Raw genomic sequence first — 19,958 nt, forward strand, 5'->3', positions numbered from 1 at the left:
CGGACTCGGTGTATGAGAGCCATAAGACATGGAGGTCTTGTGAGCGGGTTCTTTTCGCCTATGTCGATTAAGGCACGTCCGTTGTTGAATTGCATGAGGTGAGACTTTATAGTACCGATCACGTACTTCGGTAAGCCTTAACTTGGTTATTCTATTACGAGAATGGCTACTCGTGCACTGGGAGTGGAGAGATGGCAAGAGTAGCGTGTACCCATATGGCAATGGGCTAGATTGGTGGAGTACTGTATTCTCGGGTGGCGTGGACCCGTTCTTGTTTTAGAGGATCTAAGGGTGGGTTGGTATATGTAGGTCGGGGACTTGCATATGTCGTGTGGTTAGGAATCCCTAGCTGGGTTATAATCGGTTTGAATCGTCGTTGCTCCTCGGTTATGGAGACTCAACTCACTGTTCATCATCGTAGTTAATAACTAAAACTTGAGCTGGTTTTGAGAAAGAGTTTGATATGAAGTTCATGATCTCATTATGGACCATGGCAGATTCATATATGATTTTGAGATAGATTTACATGTTGAATAAAAGAATCTTGTTAGAAAGCTTTTACGCAAAAGAACTTTGTTTATTGCTAAAGCCATACCTTAAATCCCTGAGCCTGCATTCCTGAGTCGGATCAGTTTTATTTTGGTTAAGTCTTGTTGAGTACTTTTATACTCAGGGTTCGTTGACCCTTGTTGTAGGTGAGCCTCATGAGCAGGTCTGCTTTGGACCGTGCTGCATGACTCTTGTTCAAATCGATGATGATAAGTAACTGTGTGACCCTTGGGCAGGGTGCTTGTATTGTGTGTTTGTATTATGTTACTAACGCCACTCCACTACTATGGTTTGTAATAATTATCGAACTTAGTTTGTAAGGTTTGAAACAACTGGTTTGTAAACTAAGTTATTATAAGAGTTTCGCTATTTTACTCTGATGTAGATATTTGAATAAATGTTGTAATACTGCAATGACTCTGTAATGGGATCCTGCTCGGAAATCGTGGATGATTTGGGGTTCTCTGAGGACACCCGACAGTCTTCTTAAGTTACCGGGAACATATGCATAGTTGTTAGAGGTCATTGGACAGTGATAGGTGCATATGGGCCCTATAATTTAGGAGGTTCTGCCACAGAGTGGTATTAGAGCGATCGTTACAAAGTCTTTGTTGTATTGTTTTACAAAAACTTTAAAATGATTTGGGACAAATAAATTTAACCAGTTAATTTGGTCCAAATTGCTTTTGGCTTATCTTATTTCATTCTCGCCATTCCTTATTTGATTAAAAAGGCTTTGCGTGGTGGAGTAGTAATCTTATTATGCCCTATATATTAACAACTATTGTTTATAAGCTTTGATGTTTTTGTTCGTAAGGACGATTCATGCATCATGATTATTCCATTTGTTACTTACTTTCCCTCTGGGTCTGGGTTGAGTAGTGAGTCTGGGTTGAGTCGTGTAATCCATCCTTGCTGCTTTTGAGACTGTTATCAGATCATCTTATTGTTTTGAAATCTTTCTTCCTACAGTATGGCTCATACTGAGGTAACACCCCGTAAGTCCATTGGGCCCAAAGGAGTTCCTCATCACCAGCTTGCCCCTAGGAGTGATGGTGCTAGTAGTAGCAACTTTAGGCCTGATCCCCAGGCAGAGATACGGAGGCTTTCAGCAGAGTTAGCATAGGCTACTAGAGACAGGGCCTTGGATGCCATCTAGGTGGGCAAATTATAGAATCAATTGAAGTGTCGCACCACCGCTCATAAGAACTGCGAGCATATGTTAGTTCGTATGGTGAAAGGAAGGAATGAAGCTTGGCATAGAGAAGATGTAGCTAGAGCCCAAGCTCATGAGTTAGAGTTCTATGTAGAAGACTTAGAAGAATATTCTACTAATCTGCATGAAGAAGTCCATAGGCTGAACAATCATTTGGATCCAAATCATGAACCTCAAGCAGATGCAATGGACCCAGGTGTCACCAATGAAGGGAGTTACCCATTTTGGTGTTAAGGGTAAATTGGCACCTCGTTATATTGGACCATTTGAAATATTGGAAAGGTATGGAAAGGTGGCATATCGCTTGAAGTTACCAGAACATCTCTCAGCTGTACATGATGTGTTCCATGTTTCTCAATTAAAGAAGTGTCTTCGAGTGCCTGAGCAGAATGTTGAGGTTGAAGGAATGGAACTTGAACCTGATTTGACCTATTCTGAATATCCTATCTAAGTTTTGGATCAGAAAGACCGTGTCACACGAAGGAGAACAATCAAATTCTACAAGATACAATGGAATCAATATTCCGAAGAAGAAGCTACTTGGGAATCCGAAGATTACTTGCTAGAAAAGTTTCTAGAGTTTCTTGCGTCAATATAGAATCATGTTAGTTGTGCTCTGTCATTACAAATAGTGTTTTGTAAAGTGACCTTAGTTGTTTTATGGACATGTTTTGAATGTGTTCACTCGACACATTTCCTTTTCCATTACTTACCCCCAGACTTTAAATCTCAGGACGAGATTTCTTTTAGGGGGAAGGATTGTAACACCTCGGGTGTTTAAATACTAAAACCTGCCATGTCATCATATGCATTGCACATCATTCTGGTGTTAGTGAAAAATTTTATATGCATACACTAAAACAAGTTTACCTTTATGTATATGTGTTGACTTGTATGGTTTGAATCAAGTTCAAAATTTTTGTATTGCTTTGGAATTTTCGAAAACCCTGATTTTCAGTATTTAAATTCTACCCTGAAAACCTAATTCAAAATCTAAGCACATTTTGGGGTTGAGCCTAAAAGCAAAAGTGTAGAGCTTGTCAAGTTGTACAAAGTTTGTATTTGGAGTTTTCAAAGTTGTTATATAAATTTTGAAGTAATTTGAAAAGACGTAAATTCTCAAAGTGTCTCCTTTTGATTTCAAACTTGCATTTCAAAATGTAGACCGGATTTGGGTATGGTTATAAAAGCAAAGTTGTAGAACTTTGAATTTGGAACAACTTTTATTTTTGGAGATTTTTGAGTTGCCACATAGATTTGGGAGTAATTTGGGATTCAAAGTGAGTGGCAATTCTGTAATTTCGGTGAACAGTACCCGCGGACGACACCTCACCACCGGCGACCTTCCTTTGGCTTCCAAGCGCGCTCGTGGCCACGTTTGGCTTCGTGCTGCCATGGAGAAGGCTCCTACGTCGCCTCTTCATTCTTCCTGGCCGCATTTTAAAGCCTCCGACTTCGCCGTTCTTCTCTGTTTTCTCTGCTCTGCTTTTCCCGTCGCCTTTGTCGCTGCTCCGTTGAGCTGTGCCGTCGCCGTAGCGCATTCCTAGCCTCGGCAAAGCTTGCCACAGCTTCGCTTGCCCCTTGCGCACCCAGCTGACCCACCCTTGTAGCTTGACTTCGCTGGGAAACGTCGCTCGGTGCCTTTCTTCCTCGTGGCCGGCAGCGTCACCGGTGATCCCGCTTCACCGTGGCCGGAGCTCTGCGGTGAGCCTCTGCCCTTGCGAAGTGTTGTTCCATTTTCTCCATGTTGCCATGGTGCTTTGTGCCTCGTTGCTTGATCATTTCGTCCACCGCAGCCACCAAAATATCACCGTCGACGACAGCCTGCTCCGCCGTGTCTGCTCTCCTCGCCGACCCGCCTTTCTGTTGCTCGTCCAGTTCGGTCATCAACTCCAGCGTGTTTGGGGTGAGCTGCAGTTTCTTCCCAAGCAGTTTGTTTAAACCGTTGCCGGCCTTCCTTCGCTGGCGCATCGTTGCCGCACCGCCGTGTCCGCCATGGCCGGCATCGAGCTCGGTTTGAGCTATGACTGGTGCAATTCATGCCACTAATCGGTGCGCCTCGTGGTGGTGGTCACGTTGGTACCCTCGCCGTCGTCGTTGATCTCACCGGTGGCGAGAAATCGCCGGTCAATGCCCGATCGTCGTTGCTGCGCGCGGGAGCACTGTGCTGACGAGTGGGGTCACCCTGTCAGTGACTGTGTTGTTTGAAAATGGAATTTTTCTTTTCAGAAATGCATGAATAGTGCTATGCTTTGTTATTTTTGTATAGAATTAATTAGAGCTCCAAAAATTATGAAAATTTTTGTGTGACCTCTCTGAGGTGTAAACTATTTAGGAAAAATATTAAATGTTGATTTTCATTACATTTTGAATGTGCTAAAAATTGCTCTAATTAATTAATAAATGAGCTTCCATGATTTTTCTAGGCTTTATTATTTCTCCAACAATTATGAAAATTGTTTTTCCACTTAGTTATCATATGATGAGTCTTCACAAAAATTTTGAGCTAAATTGGAAGAAATTGATTTATTTCATAATTTTGAATTAAATATTTAATTCATAAAAGAAAATAGTGAACCTTAATGACTTAGGTTTTGTTTGAGTTTTGGATTGAGGGATGACCTTGAGTCATTAGTATAAAATAATTCGTGATACTTAAAGTAAGTGTTTGAGTTTATAAAAAGATTTAGTTAGTTGTTGGTTTGCAACTGTACCACGAAGGAAAGTTGTATTCTAGTTATTAATTTCTGCACCCATCGTCAAGCATCATGTTTTATATCTCGCATCATATTAAACATGGCATTGTTACTATGTGTAGTGAACGAAAGCGAGAACGTGGTAGTCAATCAAGTTGTTGAGGACGTTAATCCATCTGTTGAGATTGGATTTGATACATGTGGAACGTCTACGGAACCTGATTATTCCGACAACCAAGGCAAGCCCCGGATGCATTTAAACCTACCTTGTATTTTATAAATTTATATCACTTTTGCTTTTCTATACTGCATTAAGTGATTAGGAGTTGAGTGAAAACCTAATTGGTGCATTACCAACCTTGTTTTTCAATATCAATCTTGATACCTGTTTCAATTCGAGAATACTTATTTATGCTTAGCCATGCTTAGAACGGTATAAGTCGGGTGATCACCGGTCACCTGCGAGATATAAATGGTCTCTTGGATATGACTGGTTATTTATGTTATCATGAGATATGCGCATGTGGAGTAATAAATCTAGATCGGGCGGACTTGGTGTATGAGAGCCATAAGACATGGAGGTCTTGTGAGCGGGTTCTTTCCGCCTGTGTCGATTAAGGCACGTCCGTTGTTGAATTTCATGAGGTGAGACTTTGTAGTACCGATCACATACTCCGGTAAGCCTTAACTTGGTTATTCTATTACGAGAATGGCTACTCGCGCACTGGGAGTGGAGAGATGGCGAGAGTAGTGTGTACCCACATGGCAATGGGCTGGATTGGTGGAGTACTGTATTCTCGGGTGGCGTGGACCCGTTCTTATTTTAGAGGATCTAAGGGTGGGTTGGTATATGTAGGTCGGGGACCTACATATGTCGTGTGGTTGGGAATCCCCAGCTAGGTTATAATCGGTTTGAATCGTCGTTGCTCCTCGGTTATGGAGACTCAACTCACTGTTAATAACTGGAACTTGAGCTGGTTTTGAGAAAGAGTTTGATATGAAGTTCATGATCTCATTATGGACCATGGTAGATTCATATATGATTTTGAGATAGATTTACATGTTGAATAAAAGAATCTTGTTAGAAAGCTTTTACGCAAAAGAACTTCGTTTATTGCTAAAGCCATACCTTGAATCTCTGAGCCTGCATTCCTGAGTCGGATTAGTTTTATTTCGGTTAAGTCTTATTGAGTACTTTTGTACTCAGGGTTTGTTGACCCTTGTTGCAGGTGAGCCTCATGAGCAGGTCTGCTTTGGACCGTGCTGCATGACTCTTGTTCAAATCGATGATGATAAGTAACTATGTGACCCTTGGGTAGTGTAACAGAACCGACCAATTATACGAGATTAAGTAAGGAAATCTTCCGCCGAAGTAGATAATTTAGCAAACTTAAGCCCGTATAACCCGGTAGTCTGTGAAACCACGAAGGATTTCAAACCAATCGACATACAAACCAAGATTGTACAAGTTTAGCAAGTACCGTCACATGTTACATAAAGTTCGCAATAACAGTTGGATACATCAGAGTTTAGAATATAAAGTTATTACAAACCAAGTTCAAACTGAAATAGCGGAAGCAAATAGTTTTAAAGCCACACACACACTTTTGGTTCAGATATAGTGCCAATAGGCAGTCATCTCCAACAAAAGCATCAGATGAGAGATACGGAGTGACCATTGTCCTTGGTCCTAGTTGTCACCCATCGCCGGGTACAGGCAGTTAATGCAATAGCCGTAGTACATTTGACCATTTGCAACAACAATGAGAACAATGCCCTGAGTACGAGAAGGTACTCAGTTAGACTTACTCATCTTAAACCAAAATAAAGTGACACCAAGGATTATGCAAGGCTTTCTTTAGTGGGCTAGCTGACTTGTTTGCGAAAAGCATAAGCTATCATGAAGAAACCATTTTAAGTACTTTGCATCATCTTTATTATGACCTATCCATCTAGGTAAGCACCTGTACTATAGCAATCACTTGATTAACCAATAACATCCAGTTACCAACTTAGATTTAGCATATTCCATACCATCCAGATAACCATCATTGTTCCATAATAATTACTACGATGCCGTAGCTCGAGTCAAGTGCTCACTATCCATGAGCGATGGCGATTCAAATCGATTCCTAACCAGCTGGTGTTTTATTCCTCACACAAACCACACTCACTGATCAAGTGAGCTACAGATCACCAATGACACTTTCCAAGTAGCCGCAGGATAACAGCCAGGACCGCACTACCCAGGGACCGCCCGACTACCAGGACGCACCTTGGGCTCACTCTTCGCGTCCCCGTCATACCCCCTTCAGCACCAGTCTACCAATCTGGGTTTATCCTGGCTCGAATAGTGTCACAAGCTTTGCGGTCGAAAGGTACTTTATTCGACCAGCTAAATATGAGGCATGCGTTCAACATGACAAGAGGGACGAGCAATGATCGGTCCTTAATCGACACAGATAGAAATTAATAGCACCCCAGAACCCTGTCTGGTTGCCTCCAACTTTTTCCATCCGGTCTCCAATTATCCATCACACATGGTTAATTCCAGGATATCATTTTTTCCATAGCTAAATTCTTCTAGTAACTACCTATAATGTAGGTGATCGGATATCACCAATCGCTACCGGTCTAAGCAAGGCTAAGCAATTATTCGATCCTGACCTAACAGGGTAAAAGGTAATAAGGTAGGCAAGGATAGTAATAAATGCATCAACGGTTTCAATCAACTCCTACAACTTAATGCAACAATATATAACTCATATCTATAGAAAGAATTGCTTTTATAAAGTAGGAGACTTATAATGCTCCAGGGCTTGCCTTGTTCGAACGAACTAGGTTGATGATCCACGCACTCGGGCAAGTCCTCGCCTGGTTCCTCTTCCTCTGGCACCTCCTGTGCCTGGACTTCTTGTGAATCTGTCCCGGTCTGCTCTTCCTGAACTACTGCTAGCAACTCCTCCTGTGATCCTGTATGATGCAGATGTATGAGTGCTAATGCATAGGTACATCGAAGAGATGACATGTAATGATCATGATGCATGAAATGTAGATGAACATGTTTAACTTTATCGGACATAGTAGAAGTAAAGCCTTTCTACAAGGTAGCCAATATCATCCAAGAACATGTACTACCATACTACTACAACCACTGTACTAACATGCCAAGTCACCACAACAATCTAAGATGCTTCAAAGATACACCAAAGCAAACATTATTAACTAATCAGGCATTAAAGAAGATTTGTTTATTTCATTTTAAACTAGGACTACAACAGCAACATATATTTTTGGTGCTCATAAAAATCTGAGAAAATCATAGTAGCATAGTACTACTCTAAGTAGACTACCATAAAATTTTCATGGCAATTGGATAAGTAAAATAGCCTACACAAAAATGACAAGCCATGGTTGATAATTAAGCATGAAAATACTTTGTACTATAAAAAGTGTCAAACAACAGATTTGGTATTTTTCCCCTGATCTACATAGTATAAAATCACTGTACAAAAAGTTTCACCTACCTGTATTATTCATATTTTTAGCCCTAGAAATTTTACAAGAAATCAACAATTAATACACATAGCATACCTAGCCATATCTTTCCACATAACATGTATGTTATATATTTTTAACAGAAAGTACATCACCTCAATAGATCAACAAAATTAGAACCATATTTTTCTGACCTATATTCTATTTACTATACATTTTCCAAGAAATCAACATTTATTCAATTTAAATAAAGCTACACAGAAAAGTATCATAAATTTGACATGCAATATTTTTAACAGATAGATCTAGTCACAAGAAAGCTAGCAAAACTTATTTCAACAAATTTGGAGATATTTTGAGCAAGTTATGACTTTTTGGAAGCATTTAATATTTTCTGGAAAATCATTTCCTAAATCCTTTTAAAAACCAACCGATGAAAACGCTGGATGCACCCGGTGCTTTGCACCCAGACCCGAGTCAGGGCGCTGATGAGCGGGGCCCCGCGGGTCAACGGCCCCCACCTGTCGGTCAGACAGAAACAGGGGCGGAGCTGACCGGTCGGCTCTCGCCGACGGTGAGCTAGCCGGCGGTGCGGTTACCACCAACAGCTCACCCACGACAAGGCGAACACGGTGCACCAAGAGAAGGCACTAGAGGAGCTCAGAAGTGAGCTTGACGGCGCGCATGGCGGAGCGGTGGCGCTGCTTGTCGGCGGTACGCCGACTCCGGCCATGGTAGGGCATGGGGAGGCGCGCACGAGATTCGCGAGGGCAAGGCGGTGCTCACGCGCGTGAAAGGAAGGAGAGAGGTGGAGTGGAGAGGGGCTGTCCATGGGAGCGGAGCTCTCCGGTGAGCTCGGCCGTGTTCCGGCGAGCGATTCTCGAGGAAGGGGAGCTTACCACGGCAAAGCGACACGAGCACGAGGTGCGCAAGGTGGAGGCGGTGCTTAGGGCAAGACGGAGCTTGCCCTGGCGAACGGGAGCGGCCGGAACAGCCAACGCCAGCGATGGCGCTTGTGCGGGCGGTGGCGGGTGCATGCGCTGCTGCTGCTTGCGCTAGCGGGAGAGAGGAAGCAAATGAGATGGAGGAGGGGGTGGCAGTCGTGGCGCAGCGGGTGCAGGCGCGACAGGAGGGGTGCGGGGCAGGCCAGCGATGCCGCGCGGCGAACTCACCGGCGCATGGCCGCCACGCGGCGTGGGCGCTCTGGCGCCGATCGGGCATGGCGCGCGGGAGCAGGAGCACGGCGCAGAGGTAGGCCGGGCCGGCTTGCGGACTGGGCCACGAAGCGAGGCGTGAGGCCCACTAAGGAAGAAAAAGCATTTTTCAAATTATTTTCTATTCCTATTTCATTCAATGCAAATTTTGAGCAATTTCAAAGCAATTTCAAACTTTGGCCCAAAAATAAAAGTTGCTCAAAAATTTATTCTCTACAACTTTGCTTTTATGACCAAAGTCGAATCCCAAATAGATTTTGAACTATAGATTTAAAGTAAATAAAATCCCAAAACCCTAATTTTGAAGAATTATTTTAAAAGCATAATTTGACAAAACTTTGAATATAAACTTTGCTCCAAATTGCATCCTAAATATTTCCAAGTTAATTTAGTGATCAAAACAAGTAATCATGGCATCCAAACATGAGCATGGCATTTCACATTATTTTAAACATAATGAATTTCAATCAATTTAAGCACCACATGAAATGATACTTCATTTCTTTCGAAATGAAATGCATGAATGATGCTTATGCATGAGGTGATGATGATTATGCTCATGGGATGGAATGTTAATGCATGCTTAACACCGAGGTGTTACAGGCAGGGTACTTGTATTGTGTGTTTGTATTATGTTACTAACGTCACTCCACTACTATGGTTTGTAATACTTATCGAACTTAGTTTGTAAGGTTTGAAACAACTGGTTTGTAAACTAAGTTATTGTAAGACTTCCGCTATTTTACTCTGATGTAGATATTTGAATAAATGTTGTAATACTGCAATGACTCTGTAATGGGATCCTGCTCAAAAATCATGGATGATTCGGGGTTCTCTGAGTACACCCGACAATTTTCTTAAGTTACCGGGAACATATGCATAGTCGTCAGAGGTCATTGGACAGTGACAGGTGCATGTGGGCCCTATAATTTAGGAGATTCTGCCACATCCTTGTTCTCTAGGATGTCCCACTCGACATCATCGCCATCGTCATCATCGTCGTCGCTGTCGGTGTCCTCCCTCTGTTCCCGTGCCTGCAGCTTCCGCTACGTCTTCCTCTTCTTGCCCTCCTTTGCCTTCCTCAGCCACTTGCCCTTGGCATGATTCACCACCCTCACAGACAAATCCCTCGGCAACGGCGCCGGGTGATCCATGAAGATGAGGTCCCTCGATGAAAGGTGCTTATGGGGTTTTGGTAATTGAGTGACAACCTAGGTGGACTAATTGTGTTTATGTAAGATACCCAGGTGATTAGTCCTTAGGTACATATGTGTGAGCAACATATGCCATGAAGGTGAAAATGGCTTGGAGATGTTGCAAAGCTCACACATGTGATGATGAAGGAGCTCATTGCACATGAGATATGACATTGAGTCATGTGATCAAGGTGGAGAAGATCAAGACAAGACTTGGCTTGATGGACCGGTTGCAAGCATGAAGGGCAAGTCGAAGGCTTTGGAGCGATGGACCGTGTGGTGGTGAAGCTTGAGCAAGACTTGGCGCCGATGGACGAAAGCAACGGTGAAAAGCAAGTGAAGTCAAGATCGATGAACCAATATGGTCACGTGATGATATGAAGTGGATCATATCATTGTTGATCGTGTTGGTGCATGTGTTGCATCAACATTAGAGGAGATGGAAAGGAATGTGCAAGGCAAAGGTATAGCCTAGGGCATTTCATTTCATCGGTCATAGGTGTGTAGAGAAGTTTATGACCAAGTTTAGGATAGATGGCCGTACTATCAAGAGGGGCAAACTTGTTTGCATATCGGTCATCTAGTGCCACTCGAGTGATCTAACTTTGCATCATCGCTAGGATTGAGTGGCGTGACAAGTTGAGTGACTAATCCCTTGAAAATGTTTGTGAAAATATGCTAACACATGTGCACAAGGTGATACACTTGGTGGTTGGCACATTTGAGCAAGGGTGAAGAAGTTAGAGTTGAAAATGAGTTAGTCGCGTTGGTCACAGAGTGACTGGACGCGTCCGGTATGGAGATCGGACACGTCCGATATGTGGTTTAGGACTAAACTGCACAGTGCGACCGGACACGTCCGGTCGCCACACCGAACGCGTCCGGTATGAATCTGCATGGTCGGTGTTCGGTAGTGTAGTTGATCGGATGTTGGCAGCGTCCGGTCCGGAGTGACCGGGCGCGTCTGGTCGTCCGTGGGTGCTTACTATACTCGACCGGATGCTGAGGCTCAGCATCCAATCAGTTTCTAACTGACGCATCCGATCGGCCCTAGAGGATTACTAGACTCGACCGGACGCAGTGGCTCTGCGTCCGGTCATTTCGAACAGTGCGTTCAGTCGGACATATCAGAGAGCCGTTGGAGGCAACGGTGGGACACGTGGCGGTCAGGTAGCTATCAGACGTGTCCGGTATGGTGATCGAACACGTCCGATATTCACAACCGGTGCGTCCAGTGCTGCGTCCGATCAGTAGGACTGGAGTGTCCGGTCGTCCCGACTTTTGCCCAGTGAAGGGGTAACGGCTCTATTTGTTCGTGGGGTTATAAATAGAAGCCATGGTTGGCCTTAGGCCAGAAGGCTGAGCACACTAGAGCCTTGGTGGCTTGTGTAGTAGTGCTTGGGAGCCCTCTATCTCACATATACTTGATAGTGATCATTCGATTGTGTGAGAGAGCGATTCTAGTGCGATTGCATCGTGAGGTTGCATCAAGTGGCACTAGGTGATCGAGTTGCAAGCCAGTGGTGCTTATTACTCTTGGAGGTTGCCACCTCCTAGACGGCTTGGTGGTGGTCTCCGTTGAAGCCCGCAAGAAGCTTGTGCGGTGCTCCGAGAAGGGCTTTGTGAGGGGCATTATTCTCGCCCTACGGGAGCCGCGAAGAGCAACTCTAGTTGAGCGTGTCATTGAGCTACCCTCACTTCTGGGGTAGGTTCTTGTGGCGCCCGACGTGCAGGCTTGGCGGGTGATGCCAATTTACCGCCGAACCACCAAGTGAGCGGTCGACACAATGGGGACTAACGTGTTGGCAAACATGTGAACCTCGGGAGAAAAATCATCGTGTCAACCTCAATATGACAACAAGAGCTAGCAATGGACTTCCAATTGATATCAAGCACAAGTTTATGATATTGATTGATAATCTTTAACTTGGTATATCAAAAATTTTGATAATCTTTAACTTGGTATATCGATTGCCTCCTTGATGCGTTGCGTGATCTTGGAGTTGGGGAGTGCCCTGTAACAGAACCGTCCAATTTATAAGAGCACAAGTACAATAGCAACCACCGAGGCAGTCAAACCATCACACTTGAGCCCATATAAATCCGGTAGTCCGTCGAGTATCACGAAGGATCTCGAATCAACCAACATACAAGCCAAGATCGTACATGATTCAACATACAGGCCACATGTTACAACAAGTTCACAAATAGTTTTTCATACATCGAAGTTCCAACATAGTTATTACAACATCAGTTTAGTAGTAGCGGAAGCAACATAGTTCTGAATGACATCAACAATAGTTTAGATACATAGCCAGTTTTCACAGTCATCTCCAACAAAAGCACAAGGGTGAGATGATATATAGAATGACCATGCCCATGGTCCTATTCCTCATCCACTTTAGGAGCAAAGCAGTGCTTACAATAGCCGTGGTACATCATGTTATCTACAACAATAGGGAAATAAACCCTGAGTATGAGAAGGTACTTATCTAGACTTACCTGTCATAAACAAAAAATAAGAGACACCAAGGATCATGCATGGCTCCAGTGACGGACAGAGCCGCGACATGGAGCTGTCCCTATTGATGTCTATAGGGTCAGCGGGACCCGCGTGAAGGAAAAGGACCCGGTGATCCTGGAGGACTTCTTCTCCTTCTCATTCTCCTCTTTTCCCTCCACTATAACCTGTGCTTTCCCTTGGCCTATAAAAGGGAAAGCAGGGTGTCCCATGAAGGGGACTCAAACCCATCAAACCCCGAACCAATCAAAACACACAAGCACACAGCCAGGAAGTGACCGAGCTTTCGGCACCCGTTCGCTCCTATCACCAGTGACTTGGGACATGTCCCTCTCTCGATCGTTTGTAACCCCTACTATGAACTTTCAGTGCTAGTAACACGAGCAACAGCAACGAACTGGACATAGGGACATTCTGCCCAACCAGTATAAACCTCATGTCCTCTTAGCACACCATCCGGACCAGACGTGCAATATTAGAAATTTACTAGTCGGTGGCAACTCGAAACACCGACATCCGCCTCTCATCGTTGGCACTGACCTCAACCGTCTCATCAGAGGAGCGGACCATCGTCACTCGCTGGCGTCCGGTTCCTCAACGGCTACAGAAAGCACATCATTAGTATAGATCTAGGGTTAGGGTTCACTCTTACCTTCATAACCAGAGCACCGGAATTGCCGGCGTCGTCGATGAAGGATGGATCCAGCCCTCTGGTTCCTCAATGGATCCAGTGTTGATGTAGATCTAGAACAAAACAGAGGCCGAGAGGTAGGCAGGGAGATAGAGAGAAAGAGAGAGATCGAGCGAGAGGGCAACAAATTCTTACTCAAAATCCGGAGCACTAAAGCTACCGGTGTCCGGCTAGGTCGACGATGGTGACGGAGATGACGAGGTGGACGACAAGGAGAGGAGGAGCCTACATCAACAGTGCGCGGTCAAGAGGAGGGGTATACTTGGCCGTGCCATGTGCCAGTGCTGGCCAACGGTGGCTCACTAGAGGGGGAAAAGAAGAGAGGAGGCCGATGGCGAGAGAGGAGAGGGGAGACGTAGAGTCGTAGAGAGAAGAGCGAGATAGGAGAGAGAGAGAGAGCAGCGGTGAGGAATGAATTAGGGTTAGGGGAGACGGCGTCAGCTCGCTATATATACTACGGTGCCCCTATTTAGCCATGCCATGCCTTTGCCGGCACTTCGGGCTGACATTGCGGCCCAGGCATGGCACTATGGCCAGGCCGTGCCTGGCACGGGCACGAAGGAGGCCAGGCCGTGTCGTGCTTGGGCCGTGCTTTTCAGTGCCGTGCCTGGGCTGGCTCAACGTGCTCGGCCCAGCTAGAAAACTATAGTGTAATGGCCAGGTACCAGTATGGAGCTATTTGTTTTACAAATGGTCAAAGTAGTCTTTTGACAACCTTAGAAATTCTATGATTGATAACTAAAATTAAATCTCCTTTTTTGTTTGATATGCATCACAATGTGTCCTTGTATGATCTATTGTGATGAAAACTTTTCACCTCCACGAGCATAGGCTTAACTATGCTCTCAACACTTTTGTGGTAATATATGCCCTTAATACATCATTTTTTTTAAAAAATGTACATTGCCTATGGTGCTGTAATAAAAGGATAGGGATGAAAATGGTATGGATATTTTCTGACCATATTTGAAATCGAATCCGAGTCCGGATATCCAACATCTGATACCGTATCCGTATCCGAATACTCAAATTGCATATTTATGATGTCGATATCCAATCGTATCCTATCCGACATAGTTGACACTATCCGAATCCGGACAGAAATATGAAAACAAATGTAATATCGATGATATCCGTCCGTATTCGATCCGTTTTCATCCCTATAAAAGGATGACATGAAAGCTCAATGGAGTTCCGTGTAGCTCTTCTTTTTCATCACATGAATACTATATCACAAAGCATACTAAATGTTTTCCCACGTTGTAACGCATGGATCAGCTGTTGCTTCGTTCCTGTTGCAATGCACGGTGAGTATAACATACTATTTTTAAAGGTTTTGTGAGAGATTTTTTCAAGACACGCAGTATTATACATGTGACAACACTAATAATAACATATATAATTAGAATCTGTGTACAAGATGGTATGGAGATAAGGCAGAACTTATTCGTCGATTTATTGGCACACGAAAGAAACAGTATTGGAGATTTTATCTTACCGATATAAAATATTATCTTAGCCGCGTCACGAAGAGATCAGTAGAGTTTGTGAACCTGCAACGCCGCACTTTCTATGATTGTGTTAATTTTCATGAACTTTACTTTTAGATTAAATGTCACTTTAACGTCGATATTTATTTTACAGTATTATTATTTTATCGTACGATTTTTGATACTTTAGCTGTCCCGTAACCATGGACGGGCATGAACCTAGCGATAAATAAAAAAATGAAACATCCTTATCTTCATCCCCTCCGCCTGGCTGTTTCGTCCCCAATCGGTCTCCTTCGTCCTGCTCACTGGAGCCTTACTCTAGCGGCTTCATGCAGCAGGTGTGACCGGAAGTGCGAGCGGCCCGTGCGGCGGCTTCGGTGTCCTCCCGCGGATGGAGCTCCGTGGCTTTCTTCGTGCGCCTGGCCTCCTGGACTCGACGTGGCGTGGACGGAGCTCAGCGGCCTTCTCTGCTCGACGCGGCGCGGACAAAGCTAAACATGAGGGTCTTGGCACGAGACAGGTGTGGGTGGTACAAAATCAAGGGAGTCCAATCCAGCTAGCCGCACGGTTTCCTTGATCCAGTGGAGCGTCGCGTCGCTTTCTACATCTCCCCGGCTGCTGTGCTGCATACCATTCACCAGAGCTGCGCGGGCGACCGGCGGGATGAGCTCTGCTCTGCTCCAAGCTGTGATGCGAGCAGACTTCGGCAACCCATGCGATGACGTAAGCGACCCACCCGATGACAACACCGACCGCCTGCAGCATGCTCCTACGTCGTGTGCCAGCTCGCGGCCAGCGCGCCCTCGCCACGCCACCGTTGCCCGAGCAGAGGCAACTCCCGACAGTTTGGCGCCTGTACCGCCATGGCCACAAGCCTCCAGCGCCCAGCGCCGTCACCGAGCGAGCCACAGCACCACGCCCCACGACGCCTCCCGCTCCACATCATCCCTAGCTACTTGCTCTAGCTCCGACAGTTCCCTCACCCCTGCCCCTGCGTAGCTCTGCCGGCCGCGCCCAGCCCCAGCGCAGCTTGTTTGGCTGGCCCCGCGCGGCTCCGACAGTGAACCCCTCCCCCGGCCGCCATGGCCGCTGCCCCATCCGCCGCGTTCGCGCCGCCACCCCTGCTCCGACCGCCTTGAGCCCACGGACAAGCCCGCGCCAGATCTCGCTAGGGGAAGATGTGGAGCGCGAGCTCGACCACTACCGGTGGGGAAAGAAGCGTCGGAGAAGAGGAAGAAGACGGCGTTGGGAGAAGAAGCGTCGTTATCGGCCGGTAGGCTGGCCGCGGGATGTAAGGGGAGAATACCTAACCACTTACAAGCGGGGCGCACTTGTCAGTCGCCACATCAGCATCAAAGTTCACAGCACACCAACATAGGTAGTGTTTAGTTCCCAAAATTTTGCAAAATTTTTCAAGATTCTCCGTCATATCGAATCTTTGAACGCATGCTTGAAGCATTAAATATAAATAAAAAATAAAACTAATTACATAGTTTAGACAAAATTCACGAGAAGAATCTTTTAAGCCTAATTAGACTATGATTGGACACTAATTACCAAATAACAACGAAAGTGCTACAGTACCATTTCCCAAAAAAAATCACCAACTAAACAAGCCCATAGAAAAACCTCTATGCAAAACCGTCGTAGGGGTTATTTGAACGGTTACAAAGGTGAGGGGGTTAAATACCTGTTTTATAGGCTGGAGGTGAAGTAGTCGAGTTGCAATAGGCGAGGGATTATGTAAACTTTTTCCTTGTTGATTTTCAGGTACCCTCTTTGCTTGATTAATATCATCTGAAATTATCATGTGACTATCTTTATTTTTATTTCATAAAAATATACCTCTCTAATGAATGTAAAAAATAATCATGGATGGAGGTTTATTGGGATGACTGTATGCTCACAATTGTCTATACTAAACTCACAAAAAAAATGTCTATACAAAATAAGAGATTTAAGATGTCTGGAACTCTACAAAATCTGTGGACAAGAAAAGAAAATGTGCTGTACAATTTGTATGAATGATTCAGACATCTCTGCTGCTCAAACTTCTTGGCATTAGTTGCCGTGTCATTCATGGTTATCCCTAGCACTACAAGCAGGCAACTGACTTCTTAGCCATTCTTTTTATGGTGCTACTCCTTTTCCGATTCCTCTCATGCAAAGCCTTTTCCTATTTCTTTGTTTCTCTTTGATTACTCCCACTAAATTCAAACTATTTAATATGTGCATATGTCCTTGCTCCATGAGTCCTTTCATACTTTTCAAAATTCCCACAGCAACGCGCAGAGGTATTATCTAGTTATTATTTAGGGTTATTTGGATCGGTGCCATTACAATTTTTCAACTTTTAAGATACGCCACTACAATTCACCTATTTGTAAACATGCCATTATAATTCTTCCATTGTCTAAAATATGCCAACTTGTACATTTTTATACCATTAGACCCACGTGCAGACCAACCCATTTTCATATTGTCTAAATTGCCCCTGTCCCTTTCTTTCTCCCACATCACTGACGCGTGGGCTCCACTGTCATCTTCTTCCTCCTCTCCTCCCCTGGCAGGCTCGCAGGTTCTGGTCCGCACACAGCTGGACTTGCATGAGCTAGCTCTGTGCCCACGTCGGAGTCGGCCTCATGCCCGTGCTGGAGCCAAACGGTGCTCTTGCTCGTGCCTACGTCAGTCCGCAACCGCACACTCGCGCCCGCGCCACGCAACCCCACGATTCCTATTGCCGACGTCGTGCACCACCGCGCTGTCGTGCAGCCCCGCAGCAGCTCGCACCTCGCCTCCAACGCCGCCGTTCGCGCTCACAAGCCCGGTCGCCCGCTGCAGCCGCTCGTGCTTGCGCACGCGAACCCCGCCTCCCGCACCGACGGTCCGACGCCATGGCTGCAGCTCGCAGCTTGCCTCCCCCATGCCGTTGGCCAATTCTGCGCCTCCCAGCCCCGGTGCTAGCCTCCAGCCTCGTTGCATCCTGCAGGCCGGCCGCGCACCGTGTCGAGGTGCTCCCCCGACACGCCAGCCCTCGCACGCGACGAGAGGTCGATGACCCAGCACGGAGAGCGCGGCGGCGACTGTGCCTTAGCTCGATGCAGAGCGGGCGTGCGCCAGCCCGGGTCGTCGAGGTGGCCTCCACGGGTTCGTTTGCATGCCCGCGTGAACAAGCAGCTCTACAGGTGCCTGCCTACCTCGGGACGCCATCTGCATGACGCTGTGCAGCCTGTGCTCCGCGGCGGCGTGTCGCGTGGAAGAACTTGTCGCAATCGGACATGGCGCGCGGTCAGTAGGAATGACGTTGGCTAGGCTCATGCGTGGGGCCTGTGGAGGCATGACGCCGAGGCGAGGCCGACGAGCCTAGAACCCACGCTGCTACCGCTAGTCGGCGCAGCCGCATCTTCCTTGTACTGCAGGGCCATCGACATGGGAGCAAAGCTGGAAGGGAGCCTGCGACCGGCTATGCCGATGACGACAGCAGCAACGACTGCGATGGCGGCGAGCAGCGCGGGCATAGGGCCAGCAAGTGGTGCGGTCAGATCCCTGGGCGCAGCTGGGTAGGCTGGTAGCTGAGGCCGAGCTCCTCCGACGTCGGTAGGGATGAAGACACGGGCCCAGTATGTTAGTGAGTACAAAAAGAGAGATGTGGTGGGGGTATTTAGGGCAATACGAAAATATAGTTAACTGCAGGTGGACCTAACGTCTCTAAAAGCGTACAAAGTGGCAGATTTCAAGCAACCAAAGAATTATAATGGCACGTTTTAGAATAGGCGAATTGTAGTAGTGTATCTTAAAAGTTAAAAAATTATAATGGCACCGATCCAAATAACCCTATTATTTAAATTCGATGCTATTGTTCTATAAACTAACACGTAATTGGAAGAAAAGAAAGCTACTCACTCTGTCTGTTTTATTATCTACACTCTCTTTTGGTCACTATCTTAGCTAGGAGTACGGGGAAACGATGATGTGGCATGGCGGTGGTGGGCTGTGGGGGAGGCCTCACATCTCTAGAGAGCAAAAACATTGAAGTCCACACAACAGCCCCCCTCGGACTTGATGACCTTCCCATCTTCCCCATTTCTTTTTCCTCCCTCAAGTCCCACTCTCCATCTCCTAAGAAACCTTAAAGGTCACGCCTTGCGCTCAACGCCGCAAAAAGTCTAGTCATAGCCACCATCGTGTCACCAGCAAGCCAACTCCCCCGTCCTCGCCTGGCCACAATCTAGGACTTAGTCCCCCACCCCCAGCGTGCCTTTCCTCCCATCCCTCGCCCCAAATTCCAGCTGAGGAGTCACCACTACGCGCATCCCCGAAAGCTGCCTCCACCGCCCCTGCCTTGTCGTGATTTGAGACTCATCCCCCATGGCACGAAACCCTAAAGCTCGCAATTTTCCACTACCCCGTCCCCAAAATTCGATTGGTCATATCCGCCACCACTAGGAAACCCTAAAGACTGCGTCTTTCCCCTCACCCACCCCCAAATTTTGACTGGAGCCGCCATCGCATCGCCCGCCCCCGCCGCCTCACCACGATCTGGGACTCACTGGTCACAACACCTCTTTCTGTTCAACATCAGGTACATCGCGTCATGATTGTTGTCCTTTTTTCTTCTCTTGCTTTCCTTTCCCCCTCCCCCTTACTATTTTCATCGTCCAATTTGATCCATCTCCTCTCGTTCCCCCATGGATTACCTTTTCTTGCTTCTTCACTGCGCTTGGAGATTTGGGGCCTATTTGGGGCCACTTCTAGATCGCTTGTGGCGAAAATAAGTCGTTCGACTACCGCAAACACGTCGATTCCAGAGCGACTTATCTTCCCCGCGATTCTCCTCTCCATGCTCTATCAACATAGAAGAAAAAGTGGTCCTCAGACCCCAGT

This window comes from Miscanthus floridulus, chromosome 16, assembly GCF_019320115.1.
Source record: "Miscanthus floridulus cultivar M001 chromosome 16, ASM1932011v1, whole genome shotgun sequence".
Classification (NCBI taxonomy): domain Eukaryota; kingdom Viridiplantae; phylum Streptophyta; class Magnoliopsida; order Poales; family Poaceae; genus Miscanthus; species Miscanthus floridulus.